Source organism: Oncorhynchus clarkii, chromosome 6, assembly GCF_045791955.1.
Source record: "Oncorhynchus clarkii lewisi isolate Uvic-CL-2024 chromosome 6, UVic_Ocla_1.0, whole genome shotgun sequence".
Lineage (NCBI taxonomy): Eukaryota > Metazoa > Chordata > Actinopteri > Salmoniformes > Salmonidae > Oncorhynchus > Oncorhynchus clarkii.
The window spans coordinates 61,412,320-61,433,971 of NC_092152.1; the positions used below are offsets into that span (position 1 = coordinate 61,412,320).

Genomic DNA, 21,652 nt, shown 5'->3' on the forward strand with positions numbered 1-21,652 from the left:
AGGCAGTGGGCAGGATCCAATCTTCTTAAAGAGGAACCATGTGGTAGTCCCTTCCTAAAACACAAATCCACCAAGGGACAAACACACATGCATATGTACAATAACACACACACACACACACAGATTACAAATTCACAGAAAGAGTCATGTGCACTCACACACAATACATGCTACACTGCTGAATTGCAATGTCATTATGTACCTCTATATGGGAACCTATGAGCCCTCCACTCCTGTAAGTCAGTGCTGGAGGCCCTTCCTCACCAGTAGGACTGCATTTGTGACCCCTGATCCCTCAGTTGCTGCCACATGTCAAGGTGACGTGACCAGGCCATTACCACGGAACCCTGTTGCCTGTAAGGTGGTGAGATGAAACAAGTGACCTCATTAACCCAACCCATCAAAGACCCATTAATGGCCAATTCATTAGGCCCTTTCAAATGCCTCACCACCACAAACGTCTTAAAAAGGGATATTTCAGGATTCTACTTCCCCAGAGTCAGATGAACTCATGGTCGTGGAAACCATTTTTATGTCTCTGCGTGCCTTTTGAAGGAAGTTGCTAACTAGCATTAGCACAATGACTGGAAGTCTATGGTAACTGTTGGCATGATACTATAGACTTCCAGTCATTGCACTAGCGCTCATTAGCATTGGCTCACTAAACTCTCTGACTCTCTAATCTCGAACTTCCTTCATACTGGATGCAGGAGTTCATCTGACTGAGGAGTAGATAAAGGGATACTTCGGAAAGTTGGCCCTTTAACAATAACAGACAGACGGCAAATAGAGGGGAAGACATGCCTAAGAATATCATGTTAATTCAAGGGAGCATATTTCTCTGTGTGTGTGTGTATGTGTGTGTGCGTGATGTAACAATGTGTGGCTGACACACAAGCATGTCACATGAAAAGCGAAGGGTTTTCTTGTTGTTTGCCATCACAGTGCTTTTAGACACTATAAATAAATAACTGAACCAGTGGTAGACAGTATTAAGAGATATCCATATCCATCCAACTGTTGTCACATCATAAGGTTAATTAATATGTAATAAGATCAGCTATCACCAAAGGATTTATTGTACCTACTCTTAGATGGCACCTTTTTTTTCTAGAACCTAAAAGGGTTCTTCAGCAGTCTCCATAGGAGAACCCTTTGAAGAAACATTTATGGCTCCAGGTAGAACCCTTTTTGGTTCCAGCTAGAACCCTTTTTGGTTCCAGCTAGAACCCTTTTTGGTTCCTGGTAGAATCCTTTTTGGGTCGAGGTAGAAACCTTTCCACAGGGAGGGTTCTACCTGGAACCCAAAAGGGTTCTCTTATAGGGACAGCCGAAGAACCCCTATGAAACCATTTTTTCTAAAAGTGCAATGTGGGGAGGAGGAACTTCATACGATAAAAGCATCATTGTTATTATTTACAGCACAGTTTGGTGCATTCTACATATCAGCATTAAAAGGATCATTCAACTGACCACACAACAGTCTCCACCTCCTCAGAATGACATACCTTTCTGTTAGGTTTACGATGGCATATCCTCGGGACAAATAATAAAGTGTGCTTGTCACAGACAGTTACGTCAGCAATGTGTGCTCCACTTTCTATTAACACCCAAGCTGTGATTATTTCATTCAGTTTTACAGTACATAAAAAATTATACATAAACAGACAAAAACAAACGAGTGCATTAGAAACCGTACTAATGTGTCTGTGTACACATCATTCTGTGGAACACAGTTTTTTTTTTTTACCTATTATCTGAAGAGACTTCAAAAAAAGCTATAAACTATATAATTGATACCATTTATATTATCATCCATTTTGATCAACACAACTACTGCTATCTAATTCAACAGGGTCACCTCTGATGGAATACATATTATCTTGTCACTGAAATAGATACTCTTAATCTCTTCACAAACTTCATGGCTTAAGAACCACAGCTAATTAAGCAGACGAGAAAACAGGAATACATTTTAATATTGATTTTCACCGCCCCCTTTCTCCCCAGTGCATTGTGTGTGTGCGCACGAGTATGATTATGAATATTTTAAGAGCACATTTAACACGGTGAAGCCAGACTGCCTCAGAAAGGGATTTGCGCCCACTCTTCAGCTAATGACCCTGGGCGCTTCCAGCAAGCTTCTTCATATTTTAAAGAAAGTCGATAGCGCACCAGCCCAGTCAGCAGCATTAAGATTCATACAGACGCCACGGGACCTGGAAAAATTAATAACACGCGTGCCTAACAATCCTTCCTGCGATTTAGTGGAGCACTGAACCCCTCTGCTTGAAATGCAAAGTGGTAATGAATACACAGACAAGATGAATTCTGAACACGCATCCCCCTCAACGCAAAAGCTCACATCCTTTACCTACACACCCTCCTCCCCCACCACCACCACTCAAAGTACACAGAGGAACAAAACAAAAAAGTTCAGAGCCTCTTTAAGACTTGAGATACGGCGCCTCTGAACAAAAGCTTTTCACATTTCACATCTCTCCCTCTGATGAATTTTTGAAGACTTCGTATTTGCAGCTGTGGGGAGGCATTGGCAGGTCCACTCGCTACAAGGTCGACCATTTTCAAGAATCAATCCCAACAGCTCTCTGGTTGTTAACGACAGACGTGAAGTGTTCACTAGTATGGAGGGCTTTCTGAGGCTCCCTTGTTGAAATATGGGACAGGTCTGTCAGGAGCTGGCAGCTCACAGAATGAAGACAATAATAGCCGAGGGTGGAGTCACAGTGCACAGCTACACAGAGGAGTCTGCCCTCAGCCACAGAGAGAAGGTGAGGACACAGAACTAGAGGACAATGATGAAGATCCACTGTGGGATTAGAGAGAGGCTCTGTAGATACGGTGTGTGAAGTTTCTGGATGGAGGGACAAGTTAACTATGTCTGACTGGATATTGACTATACTATATCCCTTACAAAAAGATCCTTGAGTTAACATTTTACAGTATACAGTTATAATGCTTGATTACTTGTTAAGCATGTATGAGCCTCAAGAGAGCTTATAAACTCTGTGATGATAGACTCTTCCATGTACAGCCACAGCCCCAGCCCAAGCCCCAGCCCAAGCCCCAGCCCAGGCTCAGCCCCAGTACTGTTACGTTCTCCCTGGGAGGCTAGACAACATATGGCACTGTCTCTCTGTGAACACACCACCCAAGCAGAGTGCCAGTCTCAGATAGAGGGGGAGAGAGAGAGGGGAGGAGGTGGGTAATGTAATGAGAGAAGAGTGAAGCGGAAGACAGACGGATGTCAAGCTTTGTGCAAAGAAACAGGATAGGGGAAATAAAAACAGTGCTCAGTGTTAAAAGAGGAGGATGTATGTTTCAAGTGATTTATTTCTCTCATGTCCACATAAACCATAAACATCAGGTATTGCAAACACATGCAATGCCTTAGACATAATAAACACAATCCCTCCATTTGAATTTAGGAAGGAATTTGGCAATTTTACTTTAATTGGGAACATGTTGTGAAAGAGGACGTATATGGATTCGATTAAAGAATCAAAGTTGACATCTGGATGTAATATAACAGCACGTGCAGATGAATTAAATACTTTAACGTGCAAACCCCAAACAGAGCAAGACATTTTGTTTGGTGGCTTGCGGTGAGTCCTCATCTCTAAAAGTGTCTGCTAAACGACATATATCTCGGAAAGTTAGAGTTAGTCTGGGAGTACATTTGGGAAAAGTCCCGATTGTCGGTCCTGCTCCATTGTTTCCATTTCCTTGGAAGGATGTTGAAAGGGAAAGAAGGGAATCTATAAGTCATTAGTGGGGAACCATCAGCCGGTCCATTGCTCTATGAAGTTTATAATAAAGCCAGTGGAGCAAGCCCCTCGGTGTCTGATTGGTTGAGGATACCTGCTGGAGGCACCTTCACTAGTTATCACACTACTGTTTCTACCTGGTGCCTAACTGTACAGACACTATACGGTCACTGTGTGACCTGGAGGAAACAGCTCCCACAAGGCTATCATTTTAGCCCTGGCCTGGCCTGGGTCACTTTGTTCATTTTATTTCACCTTTATTTAACCAGGTAGGCCAGTTGAGAACAAGTTGTCATTTACAACTGCAACCTGGCCAAGATAAAGCAAAGCAGTGCGACACAAACAACAACACAGAGTTACACATGGAATAAACAAGCGTACAGTCAATAACACAATAGAAAAAAAGAACGTCTATATACAGTGTGTGCAAATGGCGTGAGGAGGTAAGCAATAAATAGGCCATAGTTGCGAAGTAATTACAATATAGCAGATTAACACTGGAGTGATAAATGAGCAGATGATGATGTGCAAATAGAGATACTGGTGTGCAAAAGAGCAGAAAGCTGTTGGCCCGGGTTTGGGATAGCCAGGAGGATTGCATGGCCATGGGGGTCTATAACAGGCGACAACAGTGAGAGACTTATTTCTGGAGAGATTCATTTTAAAAATTAGAAGCTCTAACTGTTTGGGCATAGACCTGGAAAGTATGACATAACTTTGCAAGCTATCTCTGCAGTAGATTGCAACTCCTCCCCCTTTGGCAGTTCTATCTTGACGGAAAATGTTGTAGTTGGGTATGGAGATCTCAGAATTTTTGGTGGCCTTCCTAAGCCAGGATTCAGACACGGCAAGGACATCAGGGTAGGCGGAGTGTCCTATTGCAGTGAGTAAAACAAACTGAGGGAGGAGGCTTCTGATGTTAACATGCATGAAACCAATGCTTTTTCCAATTACAGAAGTCAACAAATGGGAGTGCCTGGGGACACGCAGGGCTTGGGTTAAACTCCACATCACCCGAGAGACTAAGGAGGATTAGGATGAGGGTACGGCTAAAGGCTATCAAAACTGGTTGTCTAGTGCGTTGGGGACAGAGAATTAAAGGAGCAGATTTCTGGGTGTGGTAGAATAGATTCAGGGCATAATGTGCAGACAGGGGTATGGCCAACAAAAAATCAGAGATCTCCATACCCAACTACAACATTTTCCGTCAAGATAGAACTGCCAAAGGGGGTAGAGTTGCAAGCTACTGCAGGTGCGGGTACAGTGGAGGTAAGCCCAGGCACTGAGTGATGATAAGAGAGGTTGCATCTCTGGACGTGCTGGTTATACTGGGTGAGGTCACTGCATGTGTGGGGGGTGGGACAAAGGAGGAATCTGAGGCATGTAGAGTGGGACTAGGGTCTCCACTGTAAACTAAAACAATGATAACTATCCTAAACAACAGTATACAAGGCATATTGACATTTGAGAGAGACATAAAGCGAGGCATAAAGCAATCACAGGTGTTGATTGGGAGAGCTAGCTAAGACAACAACGGGTAAGACAACAGCAGCTAATCAGCTAAGACAACAACAACAGGTAAAATAGCGATGAATGGGCAGAGAGGGTCGGTTAACTACACACAGGGCCTGAGTTCGGGGCTAGGGCCGACAGATATTTTTGTTTGTTTATGTTAATGAACAGGCATCAGCTATGTAGCCAAGTTATCATAGGGTCCAGTGAACAGCAATAGATGGAACAGGGAAGCCGCAGGGCAGTCGTTGCTACGCTAGCACGCGGGAGACACAGCGTTTAAAGTTAGCAGGCCGGGGTAAGTATAAGCGTCTGCTCCGACTTCCGGCAACGGTCGGTTGAGGGCACAGCGGATGGAATTACGTCTGCGGACCAGTCGTGGTGGTAGGCGGGGCACCGTGTCGACAAAGGGTCTGGGCCAGATGGCGAAATAGCTATTGTAGTTGTAGTAATTTTGTTTGCGCCTGGCTCGCGGCTAACTGTTGCTAGCTTCGGGGCAGGGGCGTTAGCCACTATAGCCACTCGGTAGCAGCAATGATCCGCTGCAATGGTCCAGAGCTTGCGGCAAGTACTTTGAATGAGTCCAAGCTCATATACAGTAAATAGGTAGTAGGCTAGAGAGCCATTAATCCCCCATGCAGACGGAGCAGCTCTCCAAGGCCATCAGCAGCTCACATAAGCAGCTCATCACCAGCCTGGTGCTCCATATGTGCCTCACACACCAAGGTCCCAGTGGGCCTCAGCCCTGTGCAATGATACTGTCTGCATGCCTGTCTGCCAACAAAGCGTATTTTTAAAGGCTCTAGTGCCACGGCCCTGGCTAGTGAGCTGCATGGCTAGTCTGCCAACCCCATGGTTGTTTTTTGGCCAGCTCAGTACTGGAGGGTGGGGAGACAGGGGGGAGTCAGAGGTCAGACACTGAGCAGCTGGGCCAATGACAATGCACACATTATAGCCAATACTAGATTGGCAAAACACACACACATAAACACATACTGTACAAACAAAGACACATATACACCACACGCATGCCATAACCTAATTTTAGCAGTTGCCACACAAAGGAGTACCCCTCAGGAGGAGGGGGGTTTTTCCAAATCCACCTCCAGAGTGAGTGTGATTCTTGGGGGCCAGCATTGATGACATATGCTGTGGGAAGATGGGCAGACACGAGATGGGTCCAGTGTCATATCTGCAGTGTGTGTTTCAGAGTCCCGAGTGGTGATGATCGCTTATCCCCCTGCCACAGCACATATGTCAGGGATGCGGAACAGTTGGACGTGGCCGAGGGCTAAACTGGGTCAGAGTGACACAGATGGAGCCAAACTCCCAGTGGGTCACTATCAGCAGAACACGAAAAATAACTGCCTTTGAATCTTGACAGAAATTATCTGTTCGGCTACAAAGTATTATTCACTGTAAAAATCCAGAATGAAACAAGCACTTGAAATCCAAATAAGGTCACCTATCTTGCTAGAAGCAAACCCCAGGCTCCAAAATCATGTGGATGTCTGGATCTCTTAAATATAATAGAAGATGTGCTTTTGTCAAAATCCTCTACCTGATGTCAGATCTCAAATACGTGGTTAATGCAAAATCCTGTAAAAAAAAAGTTGTTTTGCACTACATTCGAGACTCGAGGTTTCTTTTCATGTTACTTTGAAAGAACACGACAGAGTTATCCTGAGAAGAGACACTGTATTTCCTTACAACTGGTGTGAGTACTCTGTAATCACTGTAGGAGATGGAAGTGCTGACGTTTTGGAAAAGGGTACAGTAGTAAAGCTCAGGGAATTGCCCCAGAAAGCTAGCATGTGGGCCTTTCATAGTAGACATTTTAATTAACGGTTCAGCATAAACCAAACATGTTTTTGCACAGATGGGGAGCATTAGGCATCAGTGAGGTCCCAGTCAAGTTCCAAAGAGTGTATGGAGCACAGCTATCCAGTCATAGCAAAGAATGTGATACAATTCCTCTCCAGACAGCTCTGTGGGAAGATAAACACTGTGTTAACCAAAGAGAGTGTCTCTTGTTCTGTTATTTATTTCCTTTCTGAGTTGAAAATATTTCTAAGAGCTTTTCTAACAAATGACCTCGGTGCCTCCGCATCGATCATTTTGAAGACTCAAAAGAGAGTGGAAAGGTCATCCATTCATTCGTAATCATTCCTTAGCAAAAGATTGAATGCATTTTGTTCGCTTTGTACAGCAAAATCCTCAGCTGGCTTTTGAAAGCATCAACAACTTCTCCCAACAAGAAAAGAAGCAGTTTCTCCGTCTTTCGCCTAGAATAAACCATCGTCCAAGGAAACATATCCCAGTACGCTTGGGTACAGCCCAAACGCAGTGGTCCCGGCCGTGGTGGTTAGTATGTGGGTGGTGTGAGATAGTCATATGCTTACAGTGCTACATCTCTTGGATGTAAGTCAAGTTTGCAGCTGCAGCACGGAATAATTCATCACCCCCTCCACGGCCGGGAGGATCCACAGGTAGTTGATGAAGTGGCAGTGCCAAGCGTCCCAACTGGCGAAGACAAAGCGCAGCTGCTGAGAGTCAACGCGGCCAGATGCCACTGCCGACGTACCATGTGTTCCAAGTGGGGCAAGAGGGGGAGAGTAGAGGCGCTTGCCAAGATCATTCTCACATGGTGCCAACCTGACACATGTTCTGGCACTCCCGAAGGTTTCTTCTCCCAGCTCGCTCCTCTCCTTCCCTCAGATATGAGGGGGGTCCTCTCTCGCTCTCACGCGCTCTCTCCTGTCTGAAATCTTATATGCCTGTCCTGTGCCAACCGAAAGGGGAGTTGTCGCCCGCTGCCGGCCAAGTTGCTCGCCCGCTCCGGAGCTCCATCAAAACGGCAGGCGCTGGCTGGCATCCTGAGAGGAGAGCGGAGTGCCAAGAGTCTGTTCGCTAGGTCGCCATGCCCCCCATTGTATCCATCCCAGTATGTCTCTCCAGAGCAGCTCCATATCTAGTGCTGAGTGGCTGGAATTCCAGATCTGCCTTATGCTATGTGTCAGCAACATGGCTGACCTCGACAGCCGCAAATAAGCCGTTTTAATCCAAACAAACATGGTATTTGTGACCAAAGTACAAACGTAGAAAACAAAAATATGTATCCACATTCGACAGTCTAGGTTGTATCAGTATAGCGGTGTCATCTGTATGAATAATTACTGAGCCAATATTGTGATAAAGGGATGCTCTATGAAGATGATATAGCTGCTGGTGGCATCTTCTCGACTGGCGTTTCCTCTGCGAATGGAATGGCTCTCCCTTTGACGATACTACTTCTGAAACTGGAGGGGAGTTTTTCTGAGACAAAGCCTCCAGTTTCATAGGAACATGCCATCCTCGTTTGCAATGTAGGGGTTCAGGGAAGTGAAAACTTTTTGAATGAGTGCCATGTCTGAACAATTCTTATCTGAGGCCCGCGACTGCCAGCTGGTGGCTGAATGTGCCCGGCTCTGTGAGATGATGCCAAGCTAGTTGGCACGCTGGAGAAGTGGCATAGAGTGATCTAATGCCAAAACAACTCTGTGTGGTGCATATCCCACTTTCTCTCTTCCATCTCCCTCGTGCCCCATGTCTCAGTTTGAATTGACACGTGTTCACAAAATAAGTCTTAGTGAGATTCTCAACAACAGATGCCACCAGGTTGAGGCAAGAGGAGGTGGAAAGAGATTCAAGTTTTCAAATTCAACACATTGAGATTTGTCACAGTTTACATTAATGAATGGGTTACTCACAGTCATAGAGGTTATATTAAGAGGTCAGTGAAGTCTTCTACCACTTGATTCCTCTCCACTCTTGATCCAGGAAAAAAATAAAATAATAATAGAATTACCATATTGCATAAACATAGCTCAATTAAATGTACAACAATCTAGCAAGAGGTTATTGACTCTTTTGTGTTCAAGTGGAGTAGCATCTCCTCCTCCTCCACATCTTTTCCTGGAAAGTATAGCCTAACATCATAATATAGCACAGATACATCTGTGTTTTAAAGTAGTCAAGCATTGCTGTATGAAAATGACTTGTTTGTACTATTGTTTATATATCCTGCAAATTTAACAAAACTCACTCACCTGGATTTTCAGTCTCAGATTTCTTTGTTCCGTGTTTCACAACCAGAACTCTAAACTCTAGCTCCAGTTTCCATTCGGGAATTTTATTCTGACGCACCGTCACAAGAATGACCGGTGTTTGGGTAAGGTGAATATTTACATTAGCAGTAGGTTTGAATTACCAGGTTAGCAAACATTGCCCTCTTTGAGAAAACGGATATCGTTTAAGCATACTAACATCGCATGTTAGAATGTAAAACACAGTCGGGGTTTCTCGCTAAAATTAGTCTTCACCAGCATGAACTGGCTAACTGCTATGTATGAGCATATTCATTGATTGGTGTTACGTTAGTTAGCCAGTTAGCTGCACCATTACCCTCAAGTCCAAAGACCAAAGATCAAGTCAGGTGACAGACTGTTTGCTAAAGTTGCAGAGCTACCTCACTATCTGTAAAAGCTTGACTATACCAAAGTAACTTGAAGCAAAAACCAACACTGCGCTCACGCCACAAACTGATTATATTCTGTGCCACTGCCTGTCCCTGAATGATTTATCCTTTCAAAATAAACAGTGTGGCACAGCAAAATATTTGCTAGCAGTCTAGCCTGCACAGTATTCATAGAGGTGTCACTGCAGATAAAGGCTAACTGCAAGCCTGTCAGAAATACAGTCTTATCACTATAGCAGGGATAGCGCCTATTCTTATCATAACAATTTCACTTAGCCTATGTTAATTATGAATCTCTCAAAATTAACAGGTACTCCAATGCGACCATTGTGTGGCTTGACATCATGAGGATAACATTGGTAGCTTTGAGCAGCATAGTCTCCCATCATGTTGCCAGGGGCAGTACGTTACTTGGTCCCTCTGTGGCTCTCTGCTTTGACTGCTGGCTGGTTACAGTGTGAGGCAAGGCCAGGGAGATGGCTGCTGGGACAGGTCTTGAGGAGAGCCTACACCTCCACAAGAGCAAGGCAGGCTGCAGCAGGGGACAGTGCCCCTGTGTTTTCCAGAGCCCGAGTGTACGGGGACAAGCTGGCCATGGTGGACGACAGTGGGAGCCACAGCTACAGGGTGTTGTATGGCAGTAGTAGGGGCGTATCAAGGCAGTTCTGGACTGTCCCTCTGGGGACCTGCAGGGAAAGCGCATCTTCTTCCTGTGTGCCAATGATGCCTTGTACACGATAGCCCAGTGGGCGTCCATCTGCCCCCACCTACAGCCTCAGCTGTCTTCTGGAAGCCCCAGAGACCCAGCCTGAGCCTGGCATCACAGACTGGGCCCAGCGTCCTGCCATGATCATTTACACCAGCGGCACCACAGGCAGGCCCAAATGGGTTCTCCATACTCACAGCAACATCCAGGCCATGGTAAATAGATTATTCAGTTGTTATATGCATGAATTGTGAGCTTAAGATGAATATTGGTGTTATTCTGTACACTGCTATTTATCATAATGATGTTCTGAGGCATGTTGAATATTTGATCAGTCTGAAGGTTGGACTGAATTTTAAAAGCTAAACTTCAGCTTTTTTTCATTACTGATACTAACCAGGTTTCCATCCAACCCTTTTAGAGTAAAGTACATATCGGATAATAAAATGTCATGACAGTCCTGATGGAAACAGAATTTTGTTTTGGTAAAGGTGTCATAAAATGAATTATGCAAGAAATGTAGGTGGAAACACTTTTATGAGAAAATACTGACATAAATAATCATCATATCAAAGTAAACTTGGAGTCACGTGATGACATGTTGTGTGGTCAGGAAAGCATGCAGTTTAATAGGCTACAGATGAAATAAATGATGCAGAACTTCAAAGGGTGGTGAAAGTGCACGGTGATGAGCTTGATGCTCCTTTCCAATAAATATTGAGAATCTTATTCTGGTGACATGATCATCGAAGGCTTGGCTGCCGTTTGACAAATCAAAATAAATCTCTCTTTTTTTCCATAATAATCTCTTCGTGTAGGCAACATTTTTTGAGACGACCGTCAGTAGAGTTGAAAATGCGATTTAACTTAATTTTTTATTTGGTACATGGGAATTTAACTGCAAAAAATATGTTTATATGCACTACGTCATCACACACAGCCTTTTATCTGCAACAAGTCAATTAGATGGAAACACAACTCATATTGTTTTTTACAAGGATTTTATAATACTCGCATGAAAATCTGTCGCCAATTGAATGGAAACATAGTTATTTTTTTATTTCCTGCTGTCGGTACTGTGAACTTCAGAAGTATTTTTCTCTTGAGGAATTAATAGAGGTTCTATTGAGACAGTTTTCTGTAGCCCAGTGGTAGTATGTAAGGGTGGGTTGTCGGGGGTTACACATGCGACAGACAGAGTGTCGTTTTGCTTTTGTTCCACGTGAGCTTTCTGAATAATCACCCAAATTATTTCATTACATGGGGCACTTCAGGCTATGAGGATTTTTTGGGGGTACATTTTCAACCACAATTGACCTGCATGTCCAATAGAGTAGAACATTACATCACCCTCAATTAAGGAGATTCATTTGGAAATGACAAGCCCAGGGAGGGAGCTCAGTGAGTGAACACGGAAGAGATGGTTCCTGGAAGGTTGAGGGCTTGGGGACACTATCCATTCCCTCTGCTCCTTCCAGCTGTCTGGCCCTGCTGACTAAAGACAGGGGTTTACTCTCTTCTTGCACGGTGGTTACATTAAGTATGTTTGATAAGGAGTGGCAGAACGGAACCTTCAGGCAGGACCACCATGAAAGCTTTTGAGTGAGCTACCCATCATTATATAGAAAGGAAATGTCCAAAGAACTGGTAGGAACACATTGTATGACCAAATAGCTCAGTGGATCTCTCATGGCCTGTCTCCCCCTCTCCCAGGTTCAGGTTCTAGTGTCAGAGTGGGGCTGGTCCAGAGATGATGTCATCCTTCACACCTTTCCCCTGCACCACATCTATGGCATTGTCAACAAGCTGCTCTGACCTCTCTGGGTGGGTGCCACCACCGTCATGCTGCCTACCTTCCAGCCTCAGAAGGTACATTACAACTATAGTACACTACTACTGCTACTACTTGTAATATGCTGTTTCAGTTGACTCCCTCATGTCCTGTCTGTGTGCTGTCAGGTATTCTACTGCTGTCTGCCTTGTGTGTGTTAGCAGTAAGTAGCAGTAAGTAGTGCTCTGTAAGGGACTTCAGTGGAGGCTGTCTGTCCTCCTCTTGCGGGGATGCACTCCACAGACCTGAACAATGGAGACACACCGGGGCGGGAGGCTGGTGGGGAGTAGAAGGGGGCTGCTGTTCAACCTTATCGGCTAGTTGTCAGCCATCGGCGCTAATTGTGGCAGTGTTGCCGTGCTGAAAGCACTGGGCCGGGGATGTCAATAACAGAGCCTGGAGCTGAGCTGACACGGACAGGTCCATGATGCCCCCCGCCTCATCCCGCCGGGCCGCTGGGGGTCATGGGTGTTGGCAGCCAGGCAGGCAGTGCTCCAGGTTGGCAGTCAGTGCTCTCCCCCAGACTGTCATGCTAAGCGTTTGGAGCTGGGTGATGGATTGCCCAGTGTGGCTTTGTATCTGACCACGCCAACTCACAGCACAGGCTTTAGAGCCAGATCAATAGATGAGGTGACATTGAAGGATGATAGTGCTTGTTTGGAGAGGTGGTGGTGGAGTAGGTAAGGGGGGTGGTGTCAGAGGGGTTTTAAGGTCTAGGAGAACTTAATGGGAGTCAAGGGTATGATTGACAGGTAAGTGCTGTAGAGGACAACCAATAAAGAGGAGGTTTACTGTAGTATCAGAGCATTTCACTTTCTTTATACCTAACCTGACCTTGTGTACAAAACAGACAGCATACGCTTTACTCTCACCCCTGAGGATGCCTTGTAGATTTTTTTTTCATTTTCTTGAAGTCATAATGAGAAATAAATCGATATACTGTAATATATTAATATAGCTCTAGGCTATTTCTGAGTGACTGTCTGATAGACCGGTTGGAAATTGTACTGAGAATACACTATATATACAAAAGTTTGTGGACACCCCTTCAAATTGTATAAAATCGAGCACACATCCATGCAATCTCCATAGACAAACATTGGCAGTAGAATGGACTTACTGAAGAGCTCGGTGAGCTCGGTACCGTCATAAGATGCCACCTTTCCAACAAGTCAGTTCGTCAAATTTCTGTCCTGCTAGAGCTGCCCCGGTCAACTATAAGTGCTGTTTATGTGAAGTGGAAACACCTAAGAGCAACAACGGCTCAGCCGTGAAGTGGTAGGCCACACAAGCTCACAGAACAGAACCGCTGAAGCATGTAGCGCGTTAAAATCGTCTGTCCTTTGCTTCAACACTCACTACAGAGTTCCAAACTGCCTCTGGACGCAACATCTGCACAATAAATGTTAGTATAGACCTTCATTAAATGGGTTTCCATGGCCGAGCAGCTGCACATAAGCCTAAGATCACCATGCGCAATGCCAAGTGTCAGCTGGAAAGGTGTAAAGCTCGCCGCCATTGGACTCTGGAGCAGTGGAAATGCATTCTCTGCAGTGATGAATTCCGCTTCACCATCTGGCAGTACGACAGGCGAATCTGGGTTTGGCGGATGCCAGGAGAACGGTACCTTCCCAAACGCATAGTGCCAAATGTAAAGTTGGATGGAGGTAGTACATTATAATGGTCTGGGACTGTTTTTCATGATTCGAGCTAGGCCCCTTAGTTCCAGTGAAGATAAATCTTAATGCTACAGCATACAATGACATTCTAGATAGTTCTGTGCTTCCAACTTTGTGGCAACAGTTTGGGGAAGGCCCTTTACTGTTTCAGCATGACAATATCCCCTTGCAGAAAGCGAGATCTATACAGAAATGCTTTGTCGAGAATGGTGTGGAAGAACTTTACTGGCCTGCACAGCGCTGACCTTTACCCCATCGAACACCTTTGGGAGGAATTGGAATGCTGATTACGAGCCAGGCCTAATCGCCCAACATCAGTGCCTGACCAAACTAATGCTCTTGTGACTGAATGGAAGAAGTTCCAGCAGCAATGTTCCAACATCTAGTGGAAAGCCTTCCCAGAAGAGTGGAGGCTGTTATAGCAGGAAAGGGGGGACCAACTCCATATTAATGCCCATGATTTTGGAGGGAGATTTTCGACAAGCAGGTATCCACATACTTTTGGTCATGTAGTGTATGATGATCATTTTGAAAAATGAATTTATTATTGCCTCTAATGGACATACCTGTGGTTGGAATCCTCCAGTCAACTAGATGAATGATAACCAGTACAGAAAAGGAGACAGAAGGGAGGATAGACATGGAAATTGAGTGCTGACTGACTCTAGGTAGTGTGTGTTTGTGTGTGCAGGGTTTTTTCTGGATAATAATGGGGCTTAGGTGGTGGGTATTGCTGGAGCGTGGCCAATGGTGTGGTCACGGAAATTTTAGAGTGACAAAATGTATCTGTTTTAAAGCAAATTTTCTGAAATTCTACACGTTTTGCCATGAGGCTGAGAATTATTTTAGCATTTTTAAAGCACATTTCCAGCAATTCTACACATCTTGGCTTGGGGCTGAGAGAAAAGTTGTATTTTTAAAGCTAATTTACAGAAATTCTACACATTTTGCCATGGCTTATGCTATCTGAGTGAATCATTGGGGGCCCCATGCCAGGACAAAAACACTCCTGAATGCGTAATTGCATAACATTTTTGATTCTGTCCAGCTTTTATTTTGGTGACTGTTAGTTCTCAAAGATGATCTTATTTAAAAATATATATGCCCATTATATTTTCTACATTTTTTATATTTGGTTTTAGTTTTCCCATCCCGAATATATATATTTTTTATTGGAGCTGGTGGGAGGAGTTATGGGAGGACGCGCTCATTTTAATTGCTGGAATGGAATAAGTGGAACGGTGTCAAACATATGGAAACCACATTTATTCCATTCCAGCCATTACAATGATATATATATATACTGAACAAAAATCAAAACACAACATGCAACAATTTCAACGATTTTACTGAGTTACAGTTCATATAAGGAAATCAGTAATTGAAATAAATAAATTAGGCTTTATCTATGGATTTCACATGACTGGGCAGGGGCGCAGCCATGGGTGGCCCAGAGAGGTCATAGGCCCATTCACTGGGTAGCCAGGCCCAGGGAATCAGAATTAGTTTTTCCCCACAAAAGGGCTTTATTACAGACAGAAATACTACTTTTATAGTGGCCTTTTATTGTCGTCAGCACAAGGTGCACCTGTGTAATGATTAGGGTTGCACATTTCGGGGAATATTCAGAGGTGGAACCTTTTCGTGGGAATTAACGGGAATATATGGGAATTCATGGGAATATATGGGAATTAATGGAAATATATGCAAATTAATATTAATACCATTTAAATGTAGATATTTTTACAATATCATGTGGAGACAGAAACATTAACATTTTACCTTATCATAAGTAGATAAAAAACACATGAGCTGGCGCACACCCAGAATAATAGTTTGTGTGGAGGTGCTGACTAACGGCGAATAAATTATAAACTATCAAAATAAAGAAAGTCGCATACTCCATGTATAATCTCCCAGCAATTTAATGGGTATTTACCAACGTTTCAGGAATCACTGTGCTTTCCTCGGGTAATGTCATGAATACTTGAACCAGGTTATGTAGACACACAGTGCAATTAGTGTAACCAATGACAATAGTGAGGGGTGTGTCATAATGATTATGTTAATTAAAATTAATTAGTGAAACTGTTAAAAAATTATATATGGCATATTAAAAATATTCTGCGATTGTTATCATATAGAAACATAATGGAATATTGTAGCGTCAACATACAGTTGAAGTCAGAAGTTTACCTACACCTTAGCCAAATACATTTAAACTCAGTTTTTCACAATTCCTGACATTTAATCCTAGTACAAATTCCCTGTCTTAGGTCAGATAGGATCACCACCTTATTTTAAGAGTGTGAAATGTCAGAAAAATAGTAGAGAGAATGATTTATTTCAGCTTTTATTTCTTTCATCACATTCCCAGTGGGTCAGAAGTTTACATACACTCAATTAGTATTTGGAAGCATTGCCTTTAAATTGTTTAACTTGGGTCAAACGTTTTGGGTAGCCTTCCACAAGCTTCCCACAATAAGTTGGGTGAATTTTGGCCCATTCCTCCTGACAGAGCTGGTGTGACTGAAACAGGTTTGTAGGCCTCCTTGCTCGCACACACTTTTTCAGTTCTGCCCACAAATTTTCTTTAGGATTGAGGTCAGGGCTTGGTGATGGCCACTCCAATACCTTGACTTTGTTGTCCTTAAGCCATTTTTCCACAACTTTGAAATTATGCTTGGGGTCATTGTCCATTTGGAAGACCCATTTGCGACCAAGCTTTACCTTCCTGACTGATGTCTTGAGATGTTGCTTCAATATATCCACATAATTTTCCTGCCTCATGATGTCATGCCTCACTGTCATGCCCTGGCCATAGAGAGGCTTTTATTCTCTATTTTGGTTAGGCCAGGGTGTGACTAGGGTGGGCATTCTATGTTCATTTTCTATGTTTTTTTTCAATGTCTTTGTTGTTTGTCCGGGTGTGGTTCTCAATCAGAGGCAGCTGTCTATCGTCTCTGATTGAGAACCATACTTAGGTAGCCTTGTCCCACTTGAGTTTTGTGGGTAGTTGTTTTCTGTTGAGTGTTTGTATCACCTGTCAGAACTGTTTTGGTTATTCCTTTTGTTATTTTGTATTTAGTGTTCCGTTTCGAATAAATAATATGAACATGTACCACGCTGCACCTTGGTCCTCACCTTCTTCCTCTGAATGCCGTTACACCTAGCCTTAACAGGATGCTAGTGTAGAGAGGCTAGCACTGGAGTAATATGATCAAATTTTTTGCTTCTAGTCAAGATTCTAGCAGCCGTGTTTAGCACTAACTGAAGTTTATTTAGTGCTTTATCCAGATATCCGGAAAGTAGAGCATTGCAGTAGTCTAATCTAGAAGAGACATTTTTCTGCATAATTTTTGGACAGAAAGTTTCAGATTTTTGCAATGTTACGTAGATGGAAAAAAGCTGTCCTTGAAACAAAAGAGAGATCAGGATCCAGAGTAACACCAAGGCCCTTTACAGTTTTATTTGAGATTACTGTACAACCATCAAGATTAATTGTCAGATCCAACAGAAGATTTCTTTGTTTCTTGGGACCTAGAACAAGCATCTCTGTTTTGTCCGAGTTTAAAAGTAAAATATTTGCCACCATCCACGTCCTTATGTCTGAAACACAGACTTTCAGGGAGGGCAATTTTAGGGCTTCACCATGTTTCATCGAAATGTACAGCTGTGTATTGTCCGCATAGCAGTGAAAGTTAACATTTTGTTTCCGAATGACATCACCAAGAGGTGAAAACAATAGAGGTCCTAAAACAGAACCTTGAGGAACACCGAAATTTACAGTTGATTTGTCAGAGGACCAACCATCCACAGAGACAAACTGATATCTTTCCGACAGATAAGATCTAAACCAGGCCAGAACTTGTCCGTGTAGACCAATTTGGGTTTCCAATCTCTCCAAAAGAATGTGGTGATCGATGGTATCAAAAGCAGCACTAAGGTCTAGGAGAACGAGGACAGATGCAGAGCCTTGATCTGACGCCATTAAAAGGTAATTTACCACATTCATGAGTGCAGCCTCAGTGCTATGATGGGGTCTTAAAACCAGACTGAAGTGTTTTGTATACATTGTTAGTCTTCAGGAAGGCAGTGAGTTGCTGCGCAAAAGTTTTACATTTTTTTTTGAGAGGAATGGGAGATTTGATATAGGCCGATAGTTTTTCATATTTTCTGGGTCAAGGTTTGGCTTTTTCAAGAGAGGCTTTATTACTGCCACTTAGTGAGTTTGGTACACATCCGGTGGATAGGGAGCCGTTTATTATTTTCAACATAGGAGGGCCAGGCACAGGAAGCAGCTCTTTCAGTAGTTTAGTTGGAATAGGGTCCAGCATGCAGCTTAGGTTTAGAGGCAATTACTTTTTTCATGAATGTGTCAAGAGATATAGTATTAAACAACTTGAGTGTCTCCCTTGATCCTAGGTCCTGGCAGTGTTGTGCAGACCCAGGACAACTGAGCTTTGGAGAAATACGCAGATTTAAAGAGGAGTCTATAATTTGCTTTCTAATGATCATGATTTTTTCATCAAAGAAGTTCATGAATTTATCACTGCTGAAGTGAAAGCACTTCCAGTTTGGTGTTGCGCCATTTCCATTCCAATTTTCTGGAAGCTTTTTTCAGAGCTCGGTATTTCCTGTATACCAGGGAGCTAGTTTCTTATGACAATTTTTTTTTGTTTTTAGGGGTGCGACTGCGTCTAGAATATCACGCAAGGTTAAATTAAGTTCCTCAGTTAGGTGGTTAACCGATTGTTGTACTCTGACATCCTTTGGTAGGTGGAGGGAGTCTGGAAGGGCATCTAGGAATCTTCGGGTTGTACGAGAATTTATAGCACCTCGTTTGATGATCCTTGGTTGGGGTCTGAGCAGATTATTTGTTGCGATTGCAAATGTAATGAAATGTGTGGTCCTATAGTCCAGGATAATAAGGAAAAACATTTAGATCCACAATATTTATTCCACGAGACAAAACTAGGTCAGGAGTATGACTGTGGCAGTGAGTAGGTCCAGAGACATGTTGGACAAAACCCACTGAGTCGATGATGGCTCCAAAAGCCTTTTGGAGTGGGTCTGTGGACTTTTCCATGTGAATATTAAAGTCACCAAAAATGTGAATATTATCTGCCATGACTACAAGGTTCGATAGGAATTCAGGCAACTCAGTGAGGAATGCTGTATACGGCCCAGGAAGCCTGTAAACAGTAGCTATAAAGAATGATTGAGTAGGCTGCATAGATTTCGTGACTAGAAGCTCAAAAGGTCATTTTTGGGGGGTAAATTGAAATTTGGTTTCGTAAATGTTAGCAACACCTCCGCCTTTGCGGGATGCGCGGGGGATGTGGTCACTAGTGTAACCAGGAGGAGAGGCCTCATTTAACACAGTAAATTCATCAGTCTTAAGCCATGTTTCAGTCAGGCCAATCACATCAAGATTATGATCAGTGATTAGCTCACTAACTATAACTGCCTTGGAAGTGAGGGATCTAACATTAAGTAGCCCTATTTTGAGATGTGAGATATCACAATCTCTTTCAATAATGACAGGAATGAAGTGAGATTGCTAAGGCGAATACCACCAAGGCAAAGGGTGGCTACTTCGAAGAATCTCAAATATGAAATATATTTTGATTTGTTTGGTTACTACATGATACCATATGTGTTATTTCATAGTTTTGATGTCGTCACTATTATTCTACAATGTAGAAAATAGTAAAAATAAAGAAAAACCCTTGAATGAGTGGGTGTGTCCAAACTTTTGACTGGTACTATATATACATACATACAGTTGAAGTTGGAAGTTTTCATACACTTCAGTTGGAGTCATTAAAACTAGTTTTTCAACCACTCCACAAATGTCCTGTTAACAAACTATGGTTGTCACGAACATCATCAGGGAAATGACCGGACCAAGGTGCAGCGTGGTGAGTGTCATTTTTCTTTAATGTTATAAATGTCAACAAGAAAACACCAAAAACGATTGTGAAGCTGACTAGGGCTATACAAGCCACTAACACAAACAACTACCCACAACTAAGGTGGCAAAACAGGCTGCCTAAGTATGATTCCCAATCAGAGACAACGATAGACAGCTGTCCAGGATTGAGAACCATACCCGGCCAAAACATAGAAACAGAAAACATAGAAATAAAGAAACTAGAATGCCCACCCCAGTCACCTAACCAAAATAGAGAATAAAAGTCTCTCTATGGCCAGGGCGTGACAAGGGTTTTGGCAAGTCGGTTAGGACATCTACTTTGTGCATGACACAAGTCATTTTTCCAACAATTGTTTACAGACAGATGATTTCACTTATAATTCACTGTATCACAATTCCGGTGGGTAAGAAGTTTACATACAATAAGTTGACTGTGCCTTTAACCTGCTTGGAAAGTAAACTTCCAACTTCAACTGTATACAGTGCCTTGCGAAAGTATTCGGCCCCCTTGAACTTTGCGACCTTTTGCCACATTTCAGGCTTCAAACATAAAGATATAAAACTGTATTTTTTTGTGAAGAATCAACAACAAGTGGGACACAATCATGAAGTGGAACGACATTTATTGGATATTTCAAACTTTTTTAACAAATCAAAAACTGAAAAATTGGGCGTGCAAAATTATTCAGCCCCCTTAAGTTAATACTTTGTAGCGCCACCTTTTGCTGCGATTACAGCTGTAAGTCGCTTGGGGTATGTCTCTATCAGTTTTGCACATCGAGAGACTGACATTTTTTTCCCATTCCTCCTTGCAAAACAGCTCGAGCTCAGTGAGGTTGGATGGAGAGCATTTGTGAACAGCAGTTTTCAGTTCTTTCCACAGATTCTCGATTGGATTCAGGTCTGGACTTTGACTTGGCCATTCTAACACCTGGATATGTTTATTTTTGAACCATTCCATTGTAGATTTTGCTTTATGTTTTGGATCATTGTCTTGTTGGAAGACAAATCTCCGTCCCAGTCTCAGGTCTTTTGCAGACTCCATCAGGTTTTCTTCCAGAATGGTCCTGTATTTGGCTCCATCCATCTTCCCATCAATTTTAACCATCTTCCCTGTCCCTGCTGAAGAAAAGCAGGCCCAAACCATGATGCTGCCACCACCATGTTTGACAGTGGGTATGGTGTGTTCAGGGTGATGAGCTGTGTTGCTTTTACGCCAAACATAACGTTTTGCATTGTTGCCAAAAAGTTCAATTTTGGTTTCATCTGACCAGAGCACCTTCTTCCACATGTTTGGTGTGTCTCCCCGGTGTCTTGTGGCAAACTTTAACCAACACTTTTTATGGATATCTTTAAGAAATGGCTTTCTTCTTGCCACTCTTCCATAAAGGCCAGATTTGTGCAATATACGACTGATTGTTGTCCTATGGACAGAGTCTCCCACCTCAGCTGTAGATCTCTGCAGTTCATCCAGAGTGATCATGGGCCTCTTGGCTGCATCTCCGATCAGTCTTCTCCTTATATGAGCTGAAAGTTTAGAGGGACGGCCAGGTCTTGGTAGATTTGCAGTGGTCTGATACTCCTTCCATTTCAATATTATCGCTTGCACAGTGCTCCTTGGGATGTTTAAAGCTTGGGAAATCTTTTTGTATCCAAATCCGGCTTTAAACTTCTTCACAACA

General features: G+C 43.2%; 1 long non-coding RNA gene and 1 pseudogene across 1 annotated transcript; one reads left to right on the forward strand and one right to left on the reverse strand.

The window, feature by feature from the left end:
• Nucleotides 1-218: 218 nt before the first annotated feature.
• LOC139411395 (uncharacterized) lies at nt 219-9,515 on the reverse strand. The gene is made up of 3 exons (XR_011634596.1): nt 9,389-9,515; nt 9,050-9,109; nt 219-347 (listed from the first exon to the last, which is right to left on the reverse strand). It is a non-coding gene; the product is annotated as an uncharacterized lncRNA (long non-coding RNA).
• LOC139411394 (malonate--CoA ligase ACSF3, mitochondrial-like) overlaps nt 9,491-21,652 on the forward strand; it is a 42,311-nt pseudogene continuing 30,149 nt past the window's right edge.